We start from the raw sequence: 26,859 nt of genomic DNA, 5'->3' as shown, positions 1-26,859 counted from the left end.
TCTCAAGATGTTTTTGTAGCTGGTTGTTATTGAAGATGAGGGGTTTGGTTGGAGATTTGAGTTCTTTTGCTAGTTTTAAAATACCCATTAAGGTTTAGCCCAAGTTTTTCTTTACCATGGTTTTTGGATGTTAAATTTGTGTTATTGGAGAATTTTGATATACCCCCAATCATTAAGAGATATGAAAGGAAACTAAATAAGAGAGGTATGGGAAAAGAAGCAAATGTAAATGAAGAAACAAAAGGTAATGGGTGAGGGAATAATATTAGTTAGAGGCTGTGGATCTTGTGGGCCATAGAAAATCGGGTTAGTTACCAATTCGGGTATTTAAGAAGGGAAGAAGGGGTGAGCTAAGGTATCTTGATTGTAAGTTTGTGAATGCTCAGTGAGTAGGTGTACAAGGGGATGTCGGCTTCCTTGACAATTTAGCCAAAAGAGTAAATACATAAGCCAAGTTCTATCATTTTGGTATTAGAGCCATTGCTCCTTGGGGAATGGTAAAGAAAATGGAAGCAAGAATGTATGCTCTTGAGGAACAACTAACTTGGTAGGGATGGAGACTAGGATGGACCAATGGTTTATGGAAATGCAACAAATAACAGAGCAATCAATGGCTGCCAGAATGGAAGCGTTAGGGGATACGTTGGAATTTAAGATGTTACGAGCATTGGTAGCTTTGGTTAAAAAAAGGGGATTCCCAGGCGACATTGACTCGGGCTCATCTGAATGGACCGTGATGGAAAAGGGGAACAACCACTAACAAAAGAGAGTGTGGAAAAAGGAGGTCTGATGGAGAAGGAATAAAGGGACGTACCTTTGTTCGATATGAGGTTAATGAAGTTGCAGATCCCAATCTTTAAAAAAAAAGTAAGGGATGATCCATTAGGATGGTTTCATTGAGTTGAAAGTTATTTCGTGTGAACCGATTGATGGAGAAAGAAAAGATTGAAGTGGCGATCTAGTGCTTGGAAGGAGAGGCACTCGAATGGCATCAGTAGGAGGAGGAACGGATGCCAATGGATACCTGGGCCAAGTTTAAAGAGCAACTGTTGTTACGTTTCCTACCGACCAAAGAGGAAGACTACAGAGCTCAATTCCTTACTTTAAAGCAAGAGGGCACAGTCAGGGCTTACCGACGACGATTCGAACAGTTATCAAGGCCTCTAAAAGACCTATCAGACGAAACATTGGAAAGCAAGCTTGTTAGTGGGCTCAAAGAAGACATATAGATCGAAATGCAGATGTTCAAGCTCGAAGGGATTAAGGAGAAAATGAGAATGGCCCAGTTAATAGAAGACATGGAGGAGGCCCACAGGAAGAAGTGGGGAGGGGGCGGCCCAAGTCCATTGAAGGCGATCGAGTCCATATCTTCAACAGGCTCCAACTCCACCTCGAGTCAGACCAACGTCAACAATTCTACAGCCCGAACCATTTTGCTTAACTCGAACTGAAGCATAAGTGCTTCTTCCAACTCTGTGACTCTGAGGGACGTGAATGGGAAATCCTTCACCGTCGTTGCTTTCAAGCAATTGTCCGACAGTGAGATGCAAAATCGGAGGGATAAGGGCCTATTCTATCGATGTGACAAAAAATACACCTCGAGCCACCGTTGCAAAAAGAAGGAGCTAAGTGTCGTGATACATCATGATGACGAAGAAGAAGAACTAGCGGTTGAGACAAGTGAAGAGCAAGGCGAAACTGACGTAACTCCACCAGCCTGGAAACAATGGTGATGGACATAACTGAGGATGGAGTCGCAGAGCTGTCGCTCAACTCTTTAGCCGGAATCGACTCGCCAGGAACGATTAAAGTAAAAGGGGTAATCGGGAATAAGGATGTGATAGTGTTGATTGATAGTGGCACATCACATAACTTCATCAATAAAGAATTAGTGGCGGTCCTCGAGTTGCCACAAACACTCACGACAAGCTATGGCATAATGCTAGCACCGGAAACTCCATTCGGACTACCAGAATCTACAAAGGTGTAGTATTGAATCTTCCCAATCTCACTATCATTAATGACTTCTTTCCCTTACCTCTTGGCAGTTCTGATGTGGTTTCTGGTGTCCAATGGCTTATGACATTGGGGCATGTGGTGTGCGACTGGGGCACATTCGAAATGGACTTCCAAATCGGCGATTGGTATGTGCACTTGAAAGGAAATAAGAGCTTGATGAAGGCAAAAATCTCCCTTAAGTCAATGATGAAGCTCGTCAAAGGAGAGGGTCAAGGAATATTGTTGGAGCTGAATTCACTCATGACCCAACGGGGGAAGAAACCCAGAAACCGGATCATGAAGAAAGCCACCTTGACATTCAAGCAGTTTTATAGAAATTTTAATAGTGTTTTAGCCCATTGAGGGACTTCTTCTGGAGCGACACCACGACCATCACATCCAGAGCCGGTCCAGTGAACGTTCACCCATACCGATACCCCCAATTCGAAAAGGATGAGATCGAGCGGTTAGTTGAGGAGATGTTGGCTGCATGGGTTGTCCAGCTGAGTATAAGTCCTTTTTCCAGCCCAGTTTTGTTGGTGAAAAAGAAAGACGACAGTTGGAGATTTTATGTCGATTACAAAGCTCTCAATTAGGTAAAGGTGCCGAATAATTTCCTGATTCCAGTTGTTGATGAGTTACTTGATGAATTAGGGGGAGTCATGTTTTTTTCCAAAGTAGATTTGAAGTCGGGGTATCACCAAATAAGAGTAGCACCCAAAGGCATCCACAAAACAGCATTCCGAACTCATGAGGGTCACTATGAATTTTTGGTCATGCCATTCAGACTAGAAATGCCCCATCGACATTTCAATAAGTAATGAATGATATCTTACGACCCTACTTATGCAAATTTGTTCTAGTATTCTTTGATGATATATTAATCTATAGTCCCTCAATTCCTGATCATTTTTGTTGGATAATTCCACTAATTTAAGTGGACTATGTGTAAACATTATAGAATGACACATAGCCCACTTTGTTTAGTGCTTTGTGAGCTGTTGATTTTTGGTGAGTTTTTACATGCATTAGATGCATGTAATTGTTTTATAAAAGAAGGTTTTATAAAACAATTTTTTTTTCTCTTCTTTTTTAAGCAAGCTGATTTTTTTATATAATTTTGGTTTCAAAATTCTCACAAAAAATTCCCTTTTTTCTCACATTAACCTTGAACTTTCCTTTATTCTCTTTTCATTCCTTCATTCACCAGATCCCACAACCCGGTTCTGAGTCCAAAGAATAGCGGGTGAACTCTAGTGGTGGTCCGAAAGAGTCCGGGTCGTGATTCAGCGAGGAACAACTTTTTTCGGGAGCTACAAAGGTTGTACTCTACTTTTTTTTTTAATTTAATGTTTTTCCTACTTTTTGCATGTTATTTTCCTTTTAATTAAAAGAAATTAGAGTGTAATTAGATCCTTATTCCACTGTATGTCTCATGTTCTATTATGTGGTATCATTTATCTCTTGTGATGCAAGAACTGGTGGAACATCAGTTGGTGGCAAACCTTAAAAAATGTAAGTTTGCAATCGGCAAAATTAAATACTTGGGCCATGTGATTTCAGCAAAGGAGATGACGGTCGATCGTTCTAAAATAGAAGCCATGGTGCAGTGGACAACTCCAGCTTCCATGAAACAATTGAGAGGGTTTCTCGAGCTGACAAGTTATTATCATAAGTTTGTGGCTAACTACGGTACAATTGCGTTCCCCTTAACTCAAAAACTCAAGAGGGACAATTTTAGATGGAATGAGGAGGCTCAAACAACCTTTGAGACTCTGAAGCAGACGATGGCGCAACTCCCTGTTTTAAGATTGCTCGACTTCAATCGACCATTTGTAGTAGAAACGGAGGCATTGGGGGTGGGCATAGGTGCTGTATTAATGCAGAAAGGTCGCGCATTGGCCTATTTTAGTTGTGCCCTGGACGTAACACATCGCCTCAAGGCGGTTTATGAGTGCAAATTGATTGCAATTGTCATGGCTATCCAAAAATGGAGACCATATCTATTGGGCCGATGATTTATAGTACGCACCAATCAGAAGAGTCTCAAGTTCGTACTAGAACAATGAATCATCACTGGTGAAGACCAGAAATGGGTAGCTAAACTAATTAGGTATGATTTTTAGATTGAATAAAAGAAGGGGTTAGAAAACTCGACAGCTGATGCGTTATCTCGATTGCCTTCATCAATGGAACTGAATTGGTTGAGTGTGGTGGATACAATTAACCCAACTGTTTTTAGCAGTCAAATTGATCAAGAGAAAGAATTACAAAGCATCTAAGAGAGTATTCAAGCCAAACACCCTCACCCACAAGGCTACACTGTAAAAGGAGATCTCTGATTGTATAAACAGCGAATAGTGCTGCCGTTTTCATTACCAACTATCCCATTATTACTCCAAGAGTTTCATTTGTTGGTGAAATTTTTTTTTTCCGAAAGGAATGAGGGCGCGGGTGCGTGCATTTGTTGGTGATTTTTTCGTTTGCCAACAAGCCAAATATTTGTTCTTAGCACCGACGAGATTGTTGCATCTTTTCCCTATACCGGAACTAATTTGGAACGACATTAGTATGGACTTCATTGATGGGTTGCTGAATTCTGAAGGGCACAATTCCATTTTGGTGGTAGTTGACCATTTATCAAAATACACAACAGCCATAGTAGCTGGGATATTCCTTCGAAAAATCGTAAAATTACATGGGGTGCCCCGGAGCATCGTGTCTGACCGAGATAAAATATTCACAAGCCTATTTTGGGAGGAATTATTCAAATTGATGGGTACTCAATTGAAACGAAGCACATCGTACCATTCCTAAACCGATGGTCAGACAAAAGTTGTCAATCGAAGATTAGAAACATACCTACATTGCTTTACCATGGAAACACTAACAAAATGGTCTAAATGGTTGACATGGGCAGAATACAACTACAACACCTCTTATCATACAGCTATAAAAAAATCACCTTATGAAATAGTGTATGGTCGACCTGTTTCTCGTTAGTTTCATATGAAGCGGGGATCGCTGTGGTTGGAGAAGTGGACGTCCTATTGAAAGATAGAAATAAGATGCTTAAAAACCTTAAGGGTACACTGGCAGCAACACAACAACGGATGAAGTCGCTTGCGGATACTAAAAGAAGAGAGCTGGAGTTTGAAATATCCGATTGGGTTTACGTTAAACTCAAACCATATCACCAAGCTCTTTGTTGATTCATAAACACCTGAAACTTACTCCTCGCTTCATAGGCCCCTTCCAAGTCATTCAGAAAAATCGGTCCAGTGGCATATAAACTTGATCTCCCCACGCACATCAACATCCACCCTATATTTCATGTATCTCAACTTTGGAAGGTAGTCGACACATTGTTTCCAAGGATAACCACTCCTTTGGCATGGCAAAATGAAGGATAATTGAACCCTCATCCGGTTGCTATTTTAGGTATACAGAAGGTTGGCACGATAGAGTATCACCAACCGATAGTCCTTATTCAATGGGATGGTATGCCGCCCGAAGATGCAACATGGGAGAATGGCGTGCAAATAAACGAACAATTTCCAAGCTTTCACCTTGAGGACAAGGTGGTCTTTTAGGGGGCGGGTAGTGATAGACCCTCAATCATTAAGAGATATGAGAGGAAACGAAATAAGAGAGGTATGGGAAAAGAAGCAAATGTAAATGAAGAAGCAAAGGGTAATGGGTGAGGGAATAAAATTAGTTAGAGGCTGTGGATCTTATTGATCCATAGAAAATCGGGTTAGTTATCAATTGAAGAATATAAGCTCATACATCAACATCAAGGAGCTGTTTCACATTTCTTTAATCTTTACAGTTAGTTATTGTAACTACTTATATAAGAAATTAGTATATAAAATCATTTACAAATTTTAGATACAACAACATACACATAGCTTCAAGAAAATCTTGAACAATCAATAAAGAAAATAGTCTATGACTTAGCTTCTTAATAAAACTCTCTTCTTCCTATGGACGTAGGCTTTCATAGCCGAACCACGTACATCGTGTGTAATTTCTTCTTCTCTTCTCATCATCTACAAGATCGCTCATCGTTTACCTTTTCCTTCATATCATCTAAAAAAACAAATGATCGTCTATCTTTCATCCAACAATCGTCTACACGGTTGCACGATCGTCTACCTTTCTTCCAACAATCGTCTACATGATTGTATAATCGTCTACCTCTTTTCTTCTGCCATTATCTACCTGACAGCAAGCATCCTCATCGTATATTCATAAACAATCGCACATATTAAACAAAAAGGCATTAGGGTTAGAAGAAAAAAAAGAATACAGAAAGGCAGAGAACGAGAGAATCTGAAAGCTAGAAAGAGAAAGAAATTTTGTTTTGCATTAATCACCCATTAGAAATCAAAAATCTTTTTTATTTTCCATCAGACTAAAATCAGTGGGTTCGACCACGTGTAAGCCATCAGCTGAAAAATCGTGGGCACTTCTCAACCAAGTTCTCTACCAACCAAAGAAATTTGGGGCAAAGATCAGGGCCTATCAAATTGGATCAAGGTAAAAGGGCCTCATCTATTTTTTCATCATTTGGGCTAATTAGCTTTTCTTTTGCAGAAGCAGGCCCAACGAATTAGAAGCAGGCCTAACAAAGTGGTATTAGAGTATCTAGACATTCAAGATCTCAATTCTTGGAGAATCAAGACACAAGTTTTCATCTAAAATGTCAGTAACAAGGTTCGAGGTGGAGAAATTCGATGGAAAAGGAGACTTCGGACTGTGGAAGGCCAAGATCGAGGCGATACCCGACCAACAGAAAGCCCACAGAGCCATTCTTAATCCATCAACACTCCCTGCCACGGTGATAACTTAAGAAAAGGAGGATTGGGAACTGGTAGCCTACGGTTGTTAGTTCTTAATCTAAGTGACAATGTTCTTAGACAAGTATTAGATCAAAAAATTGTATATAGAATTTGGACTAAGCTAGAAGAGTTGTATGCTACTAAAGGCTTTCCTAGCAAAATTTATCTTAGGGAGAAGTTCTTCACGTTTAAAATGGATTCATCTAAAACACTATCTGACAACTTAGATGAGTTCAAAAAGATAGTTACTGAATTTAAAACTCTAGGAGAAATACTAGGTGATGAAAACGAGGCCTATGTGTTCCTAAACTCTTTGCCTGAACAGTATAGAGAATTTAAGAATGCACTAAAGTATAGAAGAGATAGCATAAGCACAGACACCATAATCTCAGCCCTTAGAACTAGAGAGGTTGAGCTACAGGTTGATAAAAAGGATAAACCTAGTGGTGAAGGTCTGTTTGTAAAAGGAAACTTTAAAGAAAACCACTCTAAAGACAAGAAACCTCATAACCTAGAAGAAAATAAATCTAAACAAAAAATAAAGTGTAAGTATTGTAAGAAGAAATGACATCTAATAAAAGACTGTTTTATTTTAAAGAGAAAGAACCAAGAGAAAGAGAATGATTCAAAAAGAAAACAGTCTGAGGCATTTGTTGTAGAGGGTTCATTCATCTACTCAGATGCCTTAGCCTCAAGAAAGATCTAATCATATAAACCCTCTAGGTAAACATGATTGGGTTTTAGACTCCGGATGCACCTACCATATGACATCAATGAAACCCTAGTTTAACACTTTTAAAGAAATAGAAGGAGAAATGGTTTATATGGGAAACAACCAAGCCTGTAAAATTGAAGGCATTGGCTCTGTTTCCATGAAACTCAAAGATGGAACTATCAAACTTCTTAGGAATGTGAGATATGTTTCTCTACTTAAAAGAAATCTAATCTCTTTAGGCATGTTAGATGCTATAGGGTGTGAATACAGGGGTAAAAGAGGAACTCTTGAGGTGCTGAAGGACTCCAAAGTAATATTAGTTGGGGAAAAGATAAATGACTTATTTATGGTCAAAGGAGTAGAGATGATGACTGGAGCTTATGTAGCCACCACAAATGAGATTACCGAGGCTGATTTATGGCACAAAAGACTATCTCACATAAGTGCTAAAGGCCTAAAAGTCCTATCTAATCAAGGTATTCTCCCTAAAAGTCTTTCAAAAGATCTAACCTTTTGTGAACACTGTGTATTAGGGAAAGCCACAAGGCAAAGTTTCACTAAAGCACAACATACCACAAAAGCTATCCTAGATTACATACACTCTGACCTATAGGGTCTAACTCCTACACCTAGCTTAAGTGGCTCAAGGTATTTACTTCCTTTTATTGATGATTTCTCTAGGAAAAGTTGAGTCTATTTCCTTAAAACTAAAGACTAAGTATTTGATAGGTTTAAGGAATGGAAACTCATGATAGAGAAACAAACTTCTAAAGAAATTAAATACTTAAGAATAGATAATGGACTGGAATTTTGTAGTGAAGATTTCAACAAATTCTGTAAAGAAACAGGAATTACTAGGCATAGGACAGTTAGATACACTCCTCAACAAAATGGAGTTGCTGAAAGACTCAATAGGACAGTCATGGAAAGAGTTAGATGTCTCTTATCTGATGCAATTCTAAGTGAAAATTACTGGGCAAAGGTTGCAAGCTACACTGTGTACACCTTAAATAGGTGTCCATATTCCTCCCTAAATTTTTTGACTCTTGAAGAAAAATGGACCTTACATCCACCTAACCTAGATAACCTAAGTGTATTTGGATGTATTGGTTATATACATCAAAATCAGGGGAAATTAAAATCTAGGGCAGTAAAATGTATGTTTGTAGGGTTTTTTGAGGGAGTAAAAGGCTTTAAACTGTGGAACCTTATTGAAAAGAAGTTTATTATAAGTAGAGATGTCACTTTCAGAGAAAAAGAAATGTTTATACAAAAAGAAAGGACATCCTATGAAGTTCCTAACAGCCTTAACACCACTTGGATTGAAGTGGAGTCACCTAAAACTTCTTCCACTAACCAAAACCCTCCTATAGATTTAGAAGAAGAAGAGGATGTCTCAAATGAGACCACTGGGAATACTGAAGTTGTCCCTGACCTAAGTCAATATTCTTTAGCTAGGGATAGACAGAGAAGAGTGATAGTTCCTCCAGCTAGGTTTACTGAAAATAACTATATGAACCTAGTTCTAAATGCCACAATAGCTTCTAATGACCAAGAACCAACTACTTTTGAAGAGGCAGTGAGCTGCCCTAATGCTAGGTCTTGGATTCAAGCTATGTGTGAAGAGATGGAGTCACTCACTGTCAATAATACCTGGACCCTAGCTCCTCTTCCTAAAGGTTGTAAACCTATATCTTCTAAATGGATATATAAACTAAAGGAAGGTTCTAACAAAGATGAAAAGCCTAGTTACAAGGCAAGGTTAGTGGCTAAAGGATTTACTCAAAGAGAAGGAATAAACTATACTGAAATCTTTTCACCAGTAGTGAAACAAACCTCTATTAGGCTTCTTTTATCTTTAGTTGCTCAGTATAATTTGGAACTAGATCAACTAGATGTTAAAACTGCCTTCCTCCATGGAAACTTAGATGAGGTAATATATACGGTTCAACCTAATGGGTTTGAGGAAAAAGGAAAGGAAGATCTATATTGTCTCCTAAATAAGTCAATATATGGTTTAAAACAATCCCCTAGATGCTGCTACAGAAGGTTTAATGATTACATAGAGAGCATAGGTTTTCAAAGGAGTTACTATCATATTTATTCTTATATCAACTCTACTACCTATAAGGACAAAGTCTACCTATTATTCTATGTTGATGATATGTTACTAGCAGGAAAGTCTAAGAAAGATTTGACTCTCTAAAAAAGATTTAACTCATGTCAAATATATCCTAAAGAGAGAATTTGACATGAAAAACTTAGGTCAGTCTAGAAAGATCCTTGGGATTGAAATTCAGAGAGATAGAACATCCTTAATTCTAACCATAAGTCAACTAAGCTACTGTGAAAAGGTTATAAACAGATTTAATATGGCAAATGCAAAACCAATCATTATTCCTATTGCTACACAATTTAAACTTTCCTCTGAGAACTCACCAAAAGAGACAGACATAGAACATTTGACTCAAATGCAATCAATTCCATACAATCAAATAGTAGGGAGTCTAGTACTTAATGATATCTACTAGACCAAACTTATCATACAACACTAGTTTAGTTAGTAGGTACATGTCTAACCCTGGAAAAAAATATTGGGAAGCAACAAAATGGATTTTAAGATATCTTATTTAGTCTAATCAGTCAAAATTAACATATTAAAGTACTAATGAATCAAATTTAGAACTATATGGATATGTTGATTCAGAATTTGTAGGTGACCAAGACAAAAGGAGATCTTTAATAGGTTATCTATTCTTATTTGGTCCTAATTTGTTGTGTTGGAAAGCTAATTTACAGTCAATCACAGCATTGTTAACCACAGAAGTAGAGTATATGGAACTTTCAGAAGCAATAAAGGAAGGACTGTGGTTAAAAGGATTGATGAAGGACTTTGATATTAATCAAACAGTAGTTAAAATCTACTATGATAACCAAAGTATCATTCACCTTTCCAAAAACCCTCAGTATCATTCAAGGACCAAACATATAGACATCAAGTATCACTTTGTCAGAGACAGAATAGAGAAAGGAGAAATCGAGGTGCTAAAAGTTCATACCACCGAGAACGCAGCCGACATGCTTACCAAACCTGTGAGTAATCTTAAGCATGCTAGCTGTCTTGGTCAGATCAGGTTTCTGCTTCCTGAAAAAGAGTGAAGACATGTTAAATCAAGAAGGAGAAGAGGTTGCATGTTGAGATTAAGGTGGAGATTTGAAGAATATAAGCTCATACATCAACATCAAGAAGTTGTTTCACATTTCTTTAATCTTTACAATTAGTTATTGTAACTACTTGTATCAAAAATTAGTATATAAACTCATCATTTACAAATTTTAGATACAACAACATATACATAGCTTCAAGAAAATCTTGAACAATCTGTAAAGAAAAAGGTCTGCGACTTAGCTTCTTAATAAAACTCTCTTCTTCTCATGGACGTAGGGTCTCATAGCCGAACCATGTACACGTAGTGTAATTTCTTCTTCTTTTCTCACTGTCTACGAGATCGCTTATCGTTTACCTTTTCCTTCATATCGTCTAGAAGAACAAATGATCGTCTACCTTTCTTCCAACAATCGTCTACACGATTGCATGATTGTCTACCTTTCTTCCAACAATCGTCTACACGATTGCATGATCGTCTACCTCTTTTCCTCTGCCATCGTCTACCCGACTGCAAGCATCCTTATCGTAAACTCATAAACAATCACACAGATTAAACAAAAAGGCATTAGGGTTAGAAGAAGAAAAGAATACAGAAAGGTAGAGAACGAGAGAATCTGAAAGCTAGAGAGAGAAAGAAATTTTGTTTTGCATTAATCACCCATCAGAAATCAAAAGTCTTTTTCATTTTTCATTAGACAAAAATCAGTAGGATTGACCACGTGTAAGCCATCAGCTGGAAAATCGTTGGCACTTTTCAACCAAGTTCTCTACCAACTAAAGAAATTTGGGGCAAAGATCAGGGCCTCTCGAATTGGATCAAGATAAAAGGACCTCATCTATTTTTTCATCATTTGGGATAATTAGCTTTTCTTTTACAGAAGCAGGCCTAACACCAATTCGAGTATTTAAAAAGGGAAGGAAGGGTGAGCTAAGGTATCTTGATTGTAATTTTGTGAATGCTCAGTGAGCAGGTGTACAAGGGGAAGTCTCGGCTTCCTTGGCAATTTAGCAAAATAGTAAATACATAAGTCGAGTTCTATCAAATTTAAGGCCATTATCCAACTATCAAATTTAAGGCCATTATCCAACAGGCAATTTATATTAGGTGACATTTTGTAAGTATTAAGTTCTTGAAGCCCTTAAAAATCTTGTTTAGAGTTTGGTAATTATCACCTGTATCCAAGTGGACGACAATAAAGGGGTAACAAACATAATATAAACTTTGAAAACCAAATTTAGATTTAGACTTTTGGTATGGATGATTTGAATTTGTTTAATTTAGTTTTTACTGAAATTTTATTGCGTAGATTCTCCCCAATTCCTATTTTAAAAATTCTCTCTTTAGAAGGAAAGTATTTTATTTAGATTCTTCCCGATTCAAGTTTTGTTGCTTGAGTTACATAAATTTGTTTAGTTATTTGTGTTTTCAAGTTTATACGTTCTAATATTTATGTTTATGCATTGCCCAATGTCGCTATCAATCTTTTCTTATTGTTTTGATAACTTTAAATATTTGGGTCAATGAGTTATTTATTTATGACTTTTATTCGAATTTGTTTTCGTCAACGAATTTCTTTATATTGTTGAATTGAGATGTAGGTTTGATAAATTTGTTTAATTGTTTTTATTTGTAAATCCATAAGATATATTGTTTATGTTTATGCATTTTACTCAATGTATTCCATTTCTATTAGTCTTTTTATTTATGGTTGATGGAGATCATCATGAAAAAGGACATGGCAGGAGACAATAGTATTCTTGGTTAGTGGATTGTAACAAATATAGCCTTCAAGATCTAGAGTGTAACTTGGTATCTCCCTGTATGGCGGTGCATCCCACCGGTGTTTTTGGGTGGGTCAAGATTAACATTGCAGTTTAGAAATGATTAGTATAACAAACTCTATCGTCTCTTTGGAAGTTTTTCATATTTGATATGTCCTGAGACAACAAACATGAAAAATCAAAATGATTTTAAGAATTTTGATAAGATATTTGTGGATTAGGAACCTCATCATGTTTTGCACTCTTGAGAAAAAAATGTCAAATGAATATACTCAAATAAACTGCTTATGACTCGTTTTTAACCTTTTGGTTTTACTTTTAGCCGTTTACAACTAATATGGAGGGTTCAAATTGGTGTTTTAAAGAACTTTTTAGGTTAGTTTAGCAAAGTTTTAGGTAAGTGGATTCTACTTGATGTGTACGTGTATTTTGCATCATTCTCTACGTTTTATTTAAGCTATAATTAATAATATTAATTATGACTTAAGCAATGTGTTATCGCATATGGAAGTGGGTTATTGATTTCGAGGAAATTGGAATCGTTCACAGTCAGTCTTTGCTCGAGATTTTGGAGCTCCTAATGATAATAGAGGTGGTACTATACCTGAACGGTTCTTATCCTCCTATGAGCCAACCTTTATTTGTGGGTAAATTCTTCTTCTTGTTACACTTTTTCTTTTTCTTTTGGTCTATTGAATTTCAATACTTCATATTTGCCTAGTTTTCTATACTTGTTGGTGTGCTTGGGATGGTTAAATTCATTGTAGAAAAGATTGCCAGAATTTATTAAAGGTTAATGCACGACAAAGGAAAACTAAACTAGAAGTTGATAAGTCTTTTGGAATTTTTCCCATTATAACAAGAACGTTATTTTTTTTTTTTGGCCATATTACCCATAGTTTCTTGGCAACACAATTTCTCTCCTAATTCTCTTTAGTTGTAAACCCAACCATCACAAATTATATGTTGCAGTAGTTGATATATGAAATTGATTATATGTTTTCTCAGCCTGAACATTTTTAGGTAGTTGTCACTTAGAAATGGAATACACTGTAGGTTGGTTTTGAGAGTGCATGTGACACTTCGACATTTTAATGTTTTTGTTAAAGTATCACTTTGACTATATTTTGATACTTTATTGTTGGTTTTGTAATCAAATTTCCTATTTTAAAATAAAGTATCACTTTAATTTTTTTTCTAGACAAGCAAATAGGTTCATTTCATGCCTTGGCGGTTTGTGTAAATGTATGTTTATACTTTGTGCAATTTTTTTTAGATATAATTCATTTATTTTTAAACTCTCTATTTGACACTTAAGAAAGTATATCTTCTTTGCAGAATTTTTGAGAAACACTCTAATTAGACATTTAGTTCATGTAGTAAATTATTTGTAAATCCTTTTGAACACATTTCAACTTCGACGACGGTTTTAGTATTGAGTTTTAACCTTTAAACCTTGTTATTATTATTTAAGAGCACTTAGATGTTCTTTTAATAACACATCAAGTAAGTATAATTCTATCTTGGGTTTGTTTGTTTTATGTTTTATGTTGTGTATTTTAGTATTGATTGTATTCTAAGAGAGATTGTAAACATTAAAAAGATATACATATATACCTTGCAAATATAATTATTATCGTTGACATTGATGTATTGAATTGAATTCTAAAATGAATGTTGTTTTTTTAATAGATCTTGTGCAAATCTGTTGAAGTGAAGAAACCGCCTAGCAAGTTATGCATATGTGCTTTTTTGTTGGAATAATGCTCAAACTTTTTTAGTAATGTTTATTGTATTTAGTTTCTTTGTAAATAACTTACCAAAGTTTAGTTACTAGTTTCCTTGTATATAGCGTCTTTGTATGAATGATACCAACATTGTTATATATGGAAGTTTATATTTATGTTTGTATGTATCTCGTGTCAAAATTGGAGGAAACATAGGTATAATGATAGGGATGAAACCAATAATTATCCATCATTATAAGCATTTTTTTCACATTTCACATATGTCATGAAATGCATCTTTTTTTACATTGGAATACTGTCTTCAATCAATCTTCAATGACTATAAATAAATGTAAATGTATGCAATTTTGTGACAAATTTTCATTGTCTAGTTAAATGTTTAATTGATTGAAAAGGTAATTTTTCGAGCCATTTATTGATATAATAAATTCTCATAGAAAATATTACCATGATAGTATTAATTTGACTAAATAGTTATTGTTGACTGAATTTGAAAGTCATGAAACGATCAATTATTATACATTTTTCACATGTCATATATACACTTTCCTTGATGGATTTAAAGACTAAAAAAAAGTCAAGAAAAGTGGTAATGACATTTTTTTTAGAGTCAACAAAACTTGTTTTTGTTGTAGTATGTATTGGCATTAGAATTGGATTTAAATTTAGTATACATTGAAGATCATTCTTTACAATTACTTTTCTATCTTGATGGCACTGTGTACCATCTCTTCTAAATCCTCACCAAGATCGAATTTCTTCTCGATTGGTAAGCATCTTGATAATCTCCTCACTAAGTCCATTGTAGAATCATTCTATGGTAGCTTCCTCATCCTCAAATATGTTAACCTCCTCAAGTAATAAAATCTCATAGTAATTATTCACAGTTTTGCTTCCATGCTTCAAAGCTTCCAATTTGTTGAAGGCCATAGGAACAAAATGTTTTCTCATAAGAAGCTTAACCTCTTTCCATGAAGGTGTTCCTTGATTTTTATTCCTCATATTTTTTATATAAAATATGACTCTACCATGTTAGGCATAATTTTCTTATGTTGAAACAATAAATTTTACCTTTTCTTTTTCACTATAGCAGTGGTGATCAAATATGAAAGCAATTTCCTCCTCCCAAAGAAGATACTCCTTTGAATTTGACAAGTTAATCCACTTGAAAATTCCACTTAAATTTCCATATTGTCCATCAATTTCACAACATGTTATTAGCACGAGCTCTTATTGCTTCCATGGCTGAAGGTAGGTTCTAAAGGTAGGTCGTTTTTTTTTTATTTTTATTATAATTTCTAAATTAAATGTTATTTTACATATTTAGTATATACTAAATTTCGTGCCATATTTTGTAATAGTGTTGTCATGGTAAACCTTACAAAATTAGAATTCGTAGCCCTTGACAATAAATGACAATAATTACTAAGGAAAATACAACATCCAGTCAAGATGAAACAAAAGCTATGATTTTCCTTCGTCATCATCTCCACGAGGGATTAAAAATGGAGTATTTTACAATAAAAGATCCCCGTATCTTGTGAAAAAACTTGAAAGAAATGTATGATCATATAAAAATAGTTATTCTTCCTAAAGCTCATTATGATTGGATGCATTTAAGATCATAAGATTTTAAATCAGTAAGTGACTATCATTCCACATTCTTTAAAATTAGTTCAAAATTGTTGTTATGTAGAGAGAAAATTACTAATACTGATATGTTAGAGAAGACATTTTCTACATTTCATGTCTCGAATATGCTCCTGTAGTAGTAATATCGAGAGAAAGGTTTTAAACAATATCCTGAACTAATTTGATGTCTTCTTGTGGCTGAACAAAATAATGAGTTATTGATGAAGAACCAAAAATCTCGACCAACTGGAACAACACCATTCCCTGAAGTGAGTAATTTGATGTCTTCTTGTGGCGAAAAAAATAATGAGTTATTGATGAAGAACCAAAAATCTCGACCAATTGGAACAACACCATTCCCTGAAGTGAATGATGTGAATGTTAATAATCATGGTCGAGGTCGTGATCGTGGCAGAGGAAGAAATAATTATTATTTTCGTGGTGGTCATTCTAATCATTCAAATTTCAAAAGAACCATACAAAATAATGATCACAAAGGAAAAGCTCTACAAGATTAGAGTTCAAAAGTGTTGAAAACAAATGCTTCCAATGTGGAATGACTGGCCATTGGTCACTTATCTGTTGTACGTCAAAACACTTAGTTGACCTCTGACAAGCCTCCCGGAAGGACGAAGAGAAAAATGTGGAAGCAAATTTTGCATACCAGGATAATGACATATTTGATCCACCCCAAATGACAAATTTGGATGTAGCGGACTTTTTTGAATCTCCCGAAGAGAAGATTTGCATAGTTGATGGAACATCAAGTGTTTCTTTTGACTTTGAGAATATTTAGACTTATTGTTGTTGTTTTTCTTTTTTCTATCTTCATGTTTTTTTTTAGTAACTTTTGTAGATTTAAGCGTGGTTTTTCTTGTTGTAATTATTTTCTTTTAATAAAGAAACATGGATCATTTTCATATGTTGGGTGATTAAAAAATGAGCAAACAAGATCTATGTCTAACAGACTATGCAACTACACACACAATACTTACAAATAAAAAAATACTTTTCAAAATTGACAATGCTGAAAGCAAAGGTATATACAATATCAGGTTTTGCAAACTTGATCGAAAGTTTTGAAAAAAAAATATTATTTTGCATAGAGGAACAAAATTTACAATTGACAATGCATTGTTCTCTAGTCAATTAAAGAGAATTCTTCTAAGTTTTAAAGATATACGTTGCAATAGTTATCATATTGAGAGTGATAGTAAGAATAATGTGGAATACCTATATATTATCTTTACTATCTCAAATGAAAAATATAAATTGGAAAAGTTGCCTACTTTATTTTCTGGATTGTATTATACTCATATATGTGTAATTGAAACATATGTAACAATAAACCTGAAGTTCATGAATCCATATATATTTGCTATTTGACATGATATATTGGGTCATCCAGGGTCTATAATAATGAGAAGAATTATTGAGAATTCAAGTGGACACCCATTGAAGAGCCAGAAGATTATTCAATTTAATGAATTATCATTTGATGCGTACTCTTAAAGCAAATTAATAATTAGACCATCACTAGCTAAAGTGGCAACTGAATCACCTGCATTTTTTAAAATGAATTCATGGTGATATATGTAGACCTATTAACCTACCTAGTGGACTATTTAGATATTTTATGGTATTAATAGATGCATCCAGTAGATGGTCACACATGTGCTTATTATCAAGTTGAAACTTGCATTTGCAAGATTACTTGCTCAATTAATTAAGTTAAGAGCACAATTTACTGATTATACAATTAAGACCATTTGTCTTGATAATATTGGTGAATTCACATCCCAAGTTTTTGATAATTATTGTATGTCAATTGGATAAGTGTTGAACATCTTGTAGCTGATGTTCATACACAAAATGGTTTAGCAGAATCATTTATAAAATGTTTGCAATTAATTGTAAGACCATTACTTATGAGAGTTAAGCTTCCTTCATTTGTATGGAGGCATGCTATTTTGCATTTCGTATCACTTGTACGCATTAGGCCAGTAGCATATCATAAGTACTCACTATCACAATTAGCTTATGGTCATGAGCCAAATATTTTCCATATGAGAATTTTTGGATATGTAGTACATATTCCAATTGCTCCACCACAACACACTAAGATGAGTCCTCAAAGGAGGTTAGGAATATATGTTGGATATGATTCCCCATCAATTATTAAATATCTTGAACCTCTTGACGGATGATATATTTATTGCACGATTTACTGATTGTCATTTTAATGAGACAAATTTTCTAACATTAAGGAGAGGAATTAAGAAATTGGAAAAAGAAATTACATGGAATGCATCGTTATTATCTCATTTAAATTCCCAGATCGATGTGAACTTGAAGTTCAAAAAATAATTCACTTGCAAAATATAGCAAATCAATTACCAGATGCATTTATAGATGTAAAGAAAGTAACTAAGTCACATATACCAGCTGTAAATGTTCTATAAAAAAAATTGATATCCCAACACAAGAAGTTATCACTAATGAGTTTGGAACACACCAAAAGCATGGTAGACCAGTAGTTCCAAAGATAAAAATCCTTGAAGACGAAAAATAATTAATAGTCTAAAAGACTTGGCTGAGGATGTAAATACCATGAAAAAATCATTGACATGACTAGTGAGGAAGGTGAAATACCTAAAGATAATAATGAGATTTCAATAAACTATGTCATGATAGGAAAAAGATAGAATCGAACTAATGTAGTTATTGACAACATTTTTGTGTATAATGTTGCTCTTAATATTATATCTAAAAATAAGGATCCTGAACCAAAATCTATTGAAGAATGTCAACATAGAAAAGATTGGCTTCAGTAGAAAGAAGCAATCGAGGCAGAATTAAACTCACTTTAAAAAAGACAGGTTTTTGGACTAGTAGTTCGAACACCAGAAGGTGTCAAACCTGTGGGATACAAATAGGTATTTGTAAGGAAAAAAATGAAAATAATGAGGTCACAAGATATAAAGTAATACTAATTGCAGAAGGTTTTTCACAAATACTTGGTATTTATTATGAGAACACATATTCTCCAGTGGTGGATGCAATTATACTAAGATATTTAATTAGCCTGATTGTGTATAAAAGTATGGATATGAATCTTATGGATGGATATGAATCTTATGGATGTAGTCACAACATATTTATATGGATCTTTTGATAATGATATTTATATTAGAATCCCAGAAGAATTTAAGGTACCTGAAACATATACATCAAATTCCCGGGAATTGTATTCAATAAAGTTTCAGAGATCACTATATGGATTGAAACAATCAGGATGGCCGTCTTACAATCGTATGAGTAGATATTATTGAAAGAAGAATATCAAAATAATTCAATATGTCCGTGTGTTTTTATAAAGAAATCACAAACAGGATTTGCAATTATAATTGTATATGTTGATGACTTGAATATAATTGAAACTCTTGAAGAGTTTTCAAAGACAATAGAATATCTTAAGAAATAATTTGAGATGAAAGATTCAGAAAAACAAAATTTTGTCTTGGTTTGCAAATTAAGCATTTGGCAGATGGAATATTTATTCATCAGTCAAATTATACAGGAAAAAAATGTTATATGGACAAAGCACATTCAGTTAATATTCTAGGAAATTTGTTCAATGGATATAAAAAAAGATATATTTCAACTTCGAGATGATAATGAAGAACTTCTTGATCCTGAAGTACCATATCTTTGTGCAATTGGTGCACTTATGTATCCTGCTAATAACACAAGACTAGATATTACATTTTCAGTAAATTTATTAGCTAGATATAGTTCTTCTCCTACAAAAAGATATTAGAACAAAATTAAGCATATACTCCGTTATCTCAGATATGATTTTGTTTTATTCAAATAAATCAAATTTTGACATAGTTGGTTATGCAGATTCTGGATATTTATCTGATCTACCCAAAGCTAGATCTCAAACAGGTTATCTATTCACATGTGGAGGAACTGCTATATCATGGCGATCGGTGAACCAGACCATAACGACCACTTCCTCAAATCATGTTGAAATTCTTGCAATTCCCGAGGCTGGTCAAGAATGTGTATGGCTAAGATCAATGATTCAACACATTCGTGAAACATGTGACTTGTCTTCTAATAAAAATCTTCCAACATTATTATACGAAGATAACACGGCTTGGATAGCCCAAATCAAAGGAAGATATATTAAAGAAGATAGAATAAAGCACATTTCACTGAAGCTTTTCTATATTCATGATTTTGAAGAAAATAACGACATCACTATATAACAAATTTGTTTGAAGGATAACTTGCCATACTCATTTACAAGACATTACCAACCGTAACTTTTGAAAAATTGGTGCACAACATTGGAATGCAGTGACTCAGAGATCTTAAGTGATATTTTCATGAGGGGAGTAAATATGTTGTATTCTTTTAGGAGTATATATTATATGAAATATGTACTATTTTTCATTCATTAGAGTTTTTTTTCCATTTGGTTTTTCCTAGTAAGATTTTAATGAGGAATATTTCATATATATATGGGCATCTAAGGGGGAGTATTATAAATGTTATAATAGTATATAGATGTCATTATTTAGTGTCCTAAAAGTCATGTGTCAATCTTCATGTTGTCCATGTGTCTTGTAGTTATTCATGTTTGGTGTCCAAGTATGATCACATCCTACTTGGCATTTTACTTATAAATAGTGATATTTGATAGATCTTAAAATCATACACATTGGTGGGTTAATCCACCTCAAAATTCTACTTAAAATTTCATACTACCCAATTTTTATAGTTTTAGTTATTTTATAATTTTAGTTTATTATTATATCATATCATATTTATTTATTTATTATATTTAAATATATACCATTATATTATATTTTCTCCATATCCGTTGTGCTCCGTTGTGCTCCTCAATTTTACAACGGACTCATTTTTCTTTTTAATAAACCTTTTGTTTAAGAATAGCAACACAAATGAAAACAAAACAAAATATAAAGATAAAATTATAGGCAATACTCATAGGATATAATTCGATCTAGAGTGCCTAGGTATGATGCCAAATTATGAAAATCCTAACGAATTGAAATTAAAAACTCTTTGGGATTAGAACCCCTAATTCTCAATCACTAAAACCCTCAAATCAACTCGATTTCAACTTAAGAATTGGGTTAGACATGGATTGCCTTAAGATAAAATATCTTGAAACAAACGAACAAGTTCCTTGCCCCAAAATTCAAACACTCCACAAACGGGTTGATCAATCCCACTTGAATATTCTTGGCATGCAACTCAACATATGAATTGCAAAAACTCAAGAAGCTCTTTGGCTAAACTTGAAAAAAGAAGCTCAAAGACTAAACTCAATTCATCATAAAACTTCTTAAATAATAGCAAGGCTTAAATAACCTCCTAATAAATACCCTTATGCATCATAGTAAAAAGGAAAAATTGTCTCTATTTAATGTCTTAGAAAGGATAAAATTAGAAAATATTAAATATACATCAAAATTCTTAAATAAAATATAAATAATAATTCAATGTCTAGCGGTTAATATCATTTACACGAATTTGATATTCACTTTGGTGCTGAGGATGACCCACATCACGTTTTCACAAGCTGAGTGGAAGCAAATCCACATTATGGTATAATGCTATGGAGGATGAGATGAAATCTATGACTTGTAATCAAATTTGGAATCTTGTCAAATTGCCTCTAGGTTCAAAGGCCATTGGTTGTAAATGGATTTTTAAAACCAAAAGAAATTCTATAGACAATGTTGAAAGATATAAAGCAAGACTTGTAGTCAAAGGTTTTCACTCAACAAGAAGGAGTTGATTATCATGAAACCTTATCTCCAATTTCGAAGAAGGACTCATTTAGGATAATCATGTCATTAGTTGTCCATTTTGATTTAGAGCTATATCAAATAGATGTGAAAATAGCCTTCTTGAAAGGAGATTTAGAGGAAAGAGGTATACATGAAACGACTTGAAGGTTTCATCTCAAATAAGAATAGTGACTTGGTATGTAAGCTTAAAAGGTCTATATATGGATTAAAGCAAGCCCCCGCCAATGGAATTTAAAATTTCATGATGTCAATACCTCATTTGGTTTTGAAGAAAACATTATGGATCAATGTATATACCATAAGGTAAGTGGGAGCAAAATCATTTTCTTAGTTCTATATGTAGATGACATCTTGCTTGCTTCAAGTGATTTGAGTTTGCTCTATGAAGTGAACCAGTTTCTCTTAAAAAAATTTTAATATGAAAGATATGTGTGAGGCTTCTTATGTTATTGGCATATTTTTTTAATTAAAAAAAACAGAGTTCAAAGGCTATTAAGACGGTCTAAAAAACCTATATCAATCAAATTCTTGAAAGATTTCGTTTGAAAAATTGTTCATAGCTCCTATAATTAAAGGTGAAAAATTTTAGTTTGAGTCAATGCCCAATGAGTGATCTTGAAAGTTAACAAATGAAAAACATTTCTTATATTTTTGTAGTAGGAAGCTTGATGCATATTCATGTCTATACTAGACCTGATATAGCATTTGTAGTAGGAATGTTGGGAAGATATCAAAGTAACCCATGCATGGATCATTGGAGAGCTGCAAAGAAAGTGTTGCAACGAAAGATTACATGCTTACTTACAGATATTCTGATCATTTTGAACTTTTTAGATATTCAGACTCAGACATTCCTGGATGTTCTGATAGCAAAAATCGACATCAAGATATGTCTTTTTACTAACTGGAGAAGTTATTTTTTGGAGAAGTGCAAAACAAATAATAATAGGTACTTTAATTACAAAGGCTGAGTTTATCTTCTGTTATGAAGCAACATCATCACTGGCTATTTGGATTAGGAGCTTTATTTCTAGACTTGGAATAGTGGATTCTATTTCCAAGACATTAAAAATATATCGAGAAAATTTCGCTACTAATAACGAAAGTGAAAGTCAAAATAAGAACATTGACATTAAGTATGTAACTGTTAGAGAGCGTGTTAAGTCTAATGAGGTATTCGTCGAACATATAGATAAAGGGATCAAACCCCAATGCAGAAGCAATTGATCATCTGTGATTTTAGTATGTGTTTTGAATTTACAGGAAAAGTAGAGAACTTTAAACATAAATTAATTATAAGCATGCTTTACAAGGAAAAAAAACATACCTTTGAAGACCATCTTCAATGTTTTCCTTTGCACGAATTCTTTGAAGACTTTTTTTAAGAATTCTTTCTCTGCAATTTCACGAACAACCATGAATAGGGATACCACCACTTGGAAACCTTACTATTCTTAGACAAGAATCGAGATGGTGGGATCTCTATTTGAAAGGGAGAGATTTTTTAGAGAGAGCTTCTATGAGAATGTAGAGATTCCAAGAAGAGTATTTTCTTCTTTCTCATTCTCTAGAATATAAAAGAGAGAATTAATTGGAGGAGAAGTTATAACTCCCCTCCATTAATTCATTAGATAACTCCTCATGGGAATTATCTTATTTAACTTATTTATTTAATTTATGTTAATCGAATTTAATATATAACTAAATAAATAACAATAATAATTTATTAAATTTAGTTAATCATTAAGTTAAATACTACATATTTAACTAAAACTATATTTGAATCAAATATAACTATCTCTCATAACTTATAGTTTTAATATGAATCTCATTCATATTAATTTTTAATTTATAGTTTTATATAAATCCTATTCATATAATATCTCTCTCCTATAATAAAGTATAACTTTGAATCTTATTCAAATTAACTTTATATTATAATGTATTCATATACATTATATTAATTATATTTTATATAAATAATTTTCTTTTTTAATTTGAATAATTCAAATTAATTTAAAATTATATGATTTTTATAGAACTAGTAAGGGGATTTAATGGACCTGTAGATTGGAAGTTCCAATGATACGATTCTCTTTAATTAAATTAATCAATATTCATCAATTGCAGGTCACTTTACTAAAGACCCACAACTGTACTCTTCGTACGTCCACAGATATAACTAATCAACAGTAGGTCGACCATTCACGAATTACTTGTAATTACAGTTGGGTCAAATTATTGTTTTACCCTTGTAATTACGTCTAACTCCTTAAGTCCAACTAATCTTCTAATAAACAAGTTGTTTATGATCCTACCATAAACAAAACCCTCTCGGGCAAGTGAGAGGGAGGGATCTTATTGTTCAAGACCCGAAGTCAACACTTAAGGGAGCAATTCGTATACTTACCCTAAAGACGAGAATGAGTGAATTTCATCTTATGTAGCTATGTCCCCAGCTCCTTACTTGGATAAATTCCCTATATGGTAGGCATCTTGAGTCGACGAATCTGGCCACTCTCACCATACAAATCAAAGGATCGTCCTCATATACAGAAGTTCGTAACTCACTAAGGAAAGGTCATCCTATGAAATGTTAATCTCTCCAGTCAACAATGTTATAAAGAGAGATTAATTATTTCGCAGTTCAATATTATACAAACTCTTTGTATAGGATACCCACTTGTGTGTCTTCACATGAACGATTAGGATCAAATCATTTGTAATATTTTACAATTTTTGCAATAATTACAAAGTGGGTTGTATCCGTAGTGTCACCAGGATAAGACATTTAACCTTATCCATATACTAAAGATCATTTAAATTATTACTTAAACATGATTCACATGTATTTCAACCACATATATGTTTAAGTTACATAAAATAACCCTAGATATTTTTTTAATGGATAATTACATATATAAAATAATCAATCATTATTTCAAATAACATATTAACTACGAGGCTTTAGGATATACATCCCAACAATAGACACTAGGTCAATGATTATTGATCCATTGACAAAGGGCTGAACACCCAAGTTGTATAAGGAACATGTAGATCATATGGGACTCAGTTCTATATAATTGAGATGCTCATTTTATTGCAGTATTTTGTTAAAATTCCAGTATCATATTTGTCTTCTCATATTTGTTTGTATACATAAAGTTTGGAGAATGATAGTAAAGTAATAAAATAAAGTAAAACCTTCAATGGACATTAAAAGTTCATTCATAAAGTAATACTTAGCTACATATAGTGTACTCTTCCAAGTAGGTTGATTACATGGTAATACATGAAGGTAATTCTTGACATATAAGAGAATTTAGCGCCATGATTCTTTTGTTCAATTAATTTGTTTTGAGTATAAAGTTGTTTGGAGATTTTGTTATGTTTAGTGAGCCAAGTGGGAGAATGTAAGTTGCTTAGTTTATTTTTTAATCTACCTCTTATCTTTAGTAATCCATTATCTAAAAAGATCTCTCTCGTTCATGAGTGGTTACATGTTACATATTTGTTTTAGTCTAAATAATTATATTCAAATCTTATTCTTCTTGATGGAAGAAAAATATCGGAGTATTCTTTTGTTAAAATCTCTAGCTTAATAAAAGAAGTTTGTTTTTTCATCAAGATACGGATTAAAGCTTTGGATAGACTAATGACAATGTGATCTATTCTTAATTTATTTTCGAAATTGATTGCTATGGTTGAAGGTATGTAATTTTTCATTTTTATCTAACATTTTTTACATTTATATCAAAATATGCAAATGCCCTATTTATGACATTTGTGTGGGAATATGACATGATCTAATTAAAAGATTTAGTTATTTTTGTAATTAATTTTTTTTATGACTTTTTCTTAATTTATAACTTAGAATGGAATGCAATACGCTTTAGAATTATGATAATTTTGTAAATAAATAAACAACCAACTTTTAAAAGAAAATACAACTATAAATATACAATTCTTGATATAAAATAATTTACCTTCTTCAATCAAAATATTTATTTATTATTATTTTTTTTATAAAGGTTAGTTATAATATCTAATAAACTAAAATACAACTACCACATGACACGTGCTAAATACCAGTATTTTAAAAATGAAAGAAAAAACCTTTCAAATCCTGCCATAGAATTTATTAACAAAATTCAAAACTTTTAAATTTCAGAAAGTGAGAAATAAATAGGATAAATCAATGGAATATTCGAGTATTATATATAGAGAGACAATTGACAAATAATTCATCCAAATTTCACTGTACATGGGTTCTTTATTTAACAAACATAAATATCCTTTAATACAAATATAAAAAATATAGAATAAATAATTAAGTAGAGAACATATTTGAATTTAAGAAATTAATTTTTGGATAAGATAGTACATAATACTCTTCCCTATATTTCTCATTATTATTTATATGTCTACTCACTAATTTATATCTACACACATTTTATCTTACAATATGCTTTTATCTATTAACATTCTTGATAAATATATTCACTCTCTCACAACTCTCATTTTTATATATACTTTCTTTCCCAAATTTCTCTTTTAAGCATACACATTCTTTTTCAAAATTTTCTCAATACATTTTAAGATACTTTTAAACAATTCAAGGTCGTTTTGTTTAAGATTTTATAAATGCATGTGTCAATTTTCATAAAGAAAACTCTTCAACCAAACCACCACTAATATTATATAAATAATCTCTCAAGTATGACATTTTCTTGCTAGAATAGTTGCTAACAAGAGCATAAATCAACTAGTTAATGCATATATCTTCGATCAAATGTTAAAGATTCAAATCTATCTCTCCTCCCATTTATTGTTAAACTATATAAAAAATAATAATTCTAGATTTTATTAACATGAGCATACCTCAACATTAACTTATATATTTCTTTCTTAGCAATTAGAGATTTAAATCTCACTCCAAGAGTTGTTGAACTTTTTTTTTTAAGAAAAACTATTGATTAAAAGATTTAATAGTGATCAAGGCCCAACAAATTTAGTTTTAGAACATTTTCTAATGAATAAGTTATATATAAAAAAAAAAAAAAGGTACATTGTCGATATGAATTCCAAACTATTGTTTTCTTTCAACGATATTTTG

The sequence above is a fragment of the Benincasa hispida genome, chromosome 8, assembly GCF_027475165.1.
Source record: "Benincasa hispida cultivar pf3 chromosome 8, pf3_genome.v1.1, whole genome shotgun sequence".
NCBI classification, from domain to species: domain Eukaryota; kingdom Viridiplantae; phylum Streptophyta; class Magnoliopsida; order Cucurbitales; family Cucurbitaceae; genus Benincasa; species Benincasa hispida.
Note: the sequence above shows the minus strand (reverse complement) of the source record.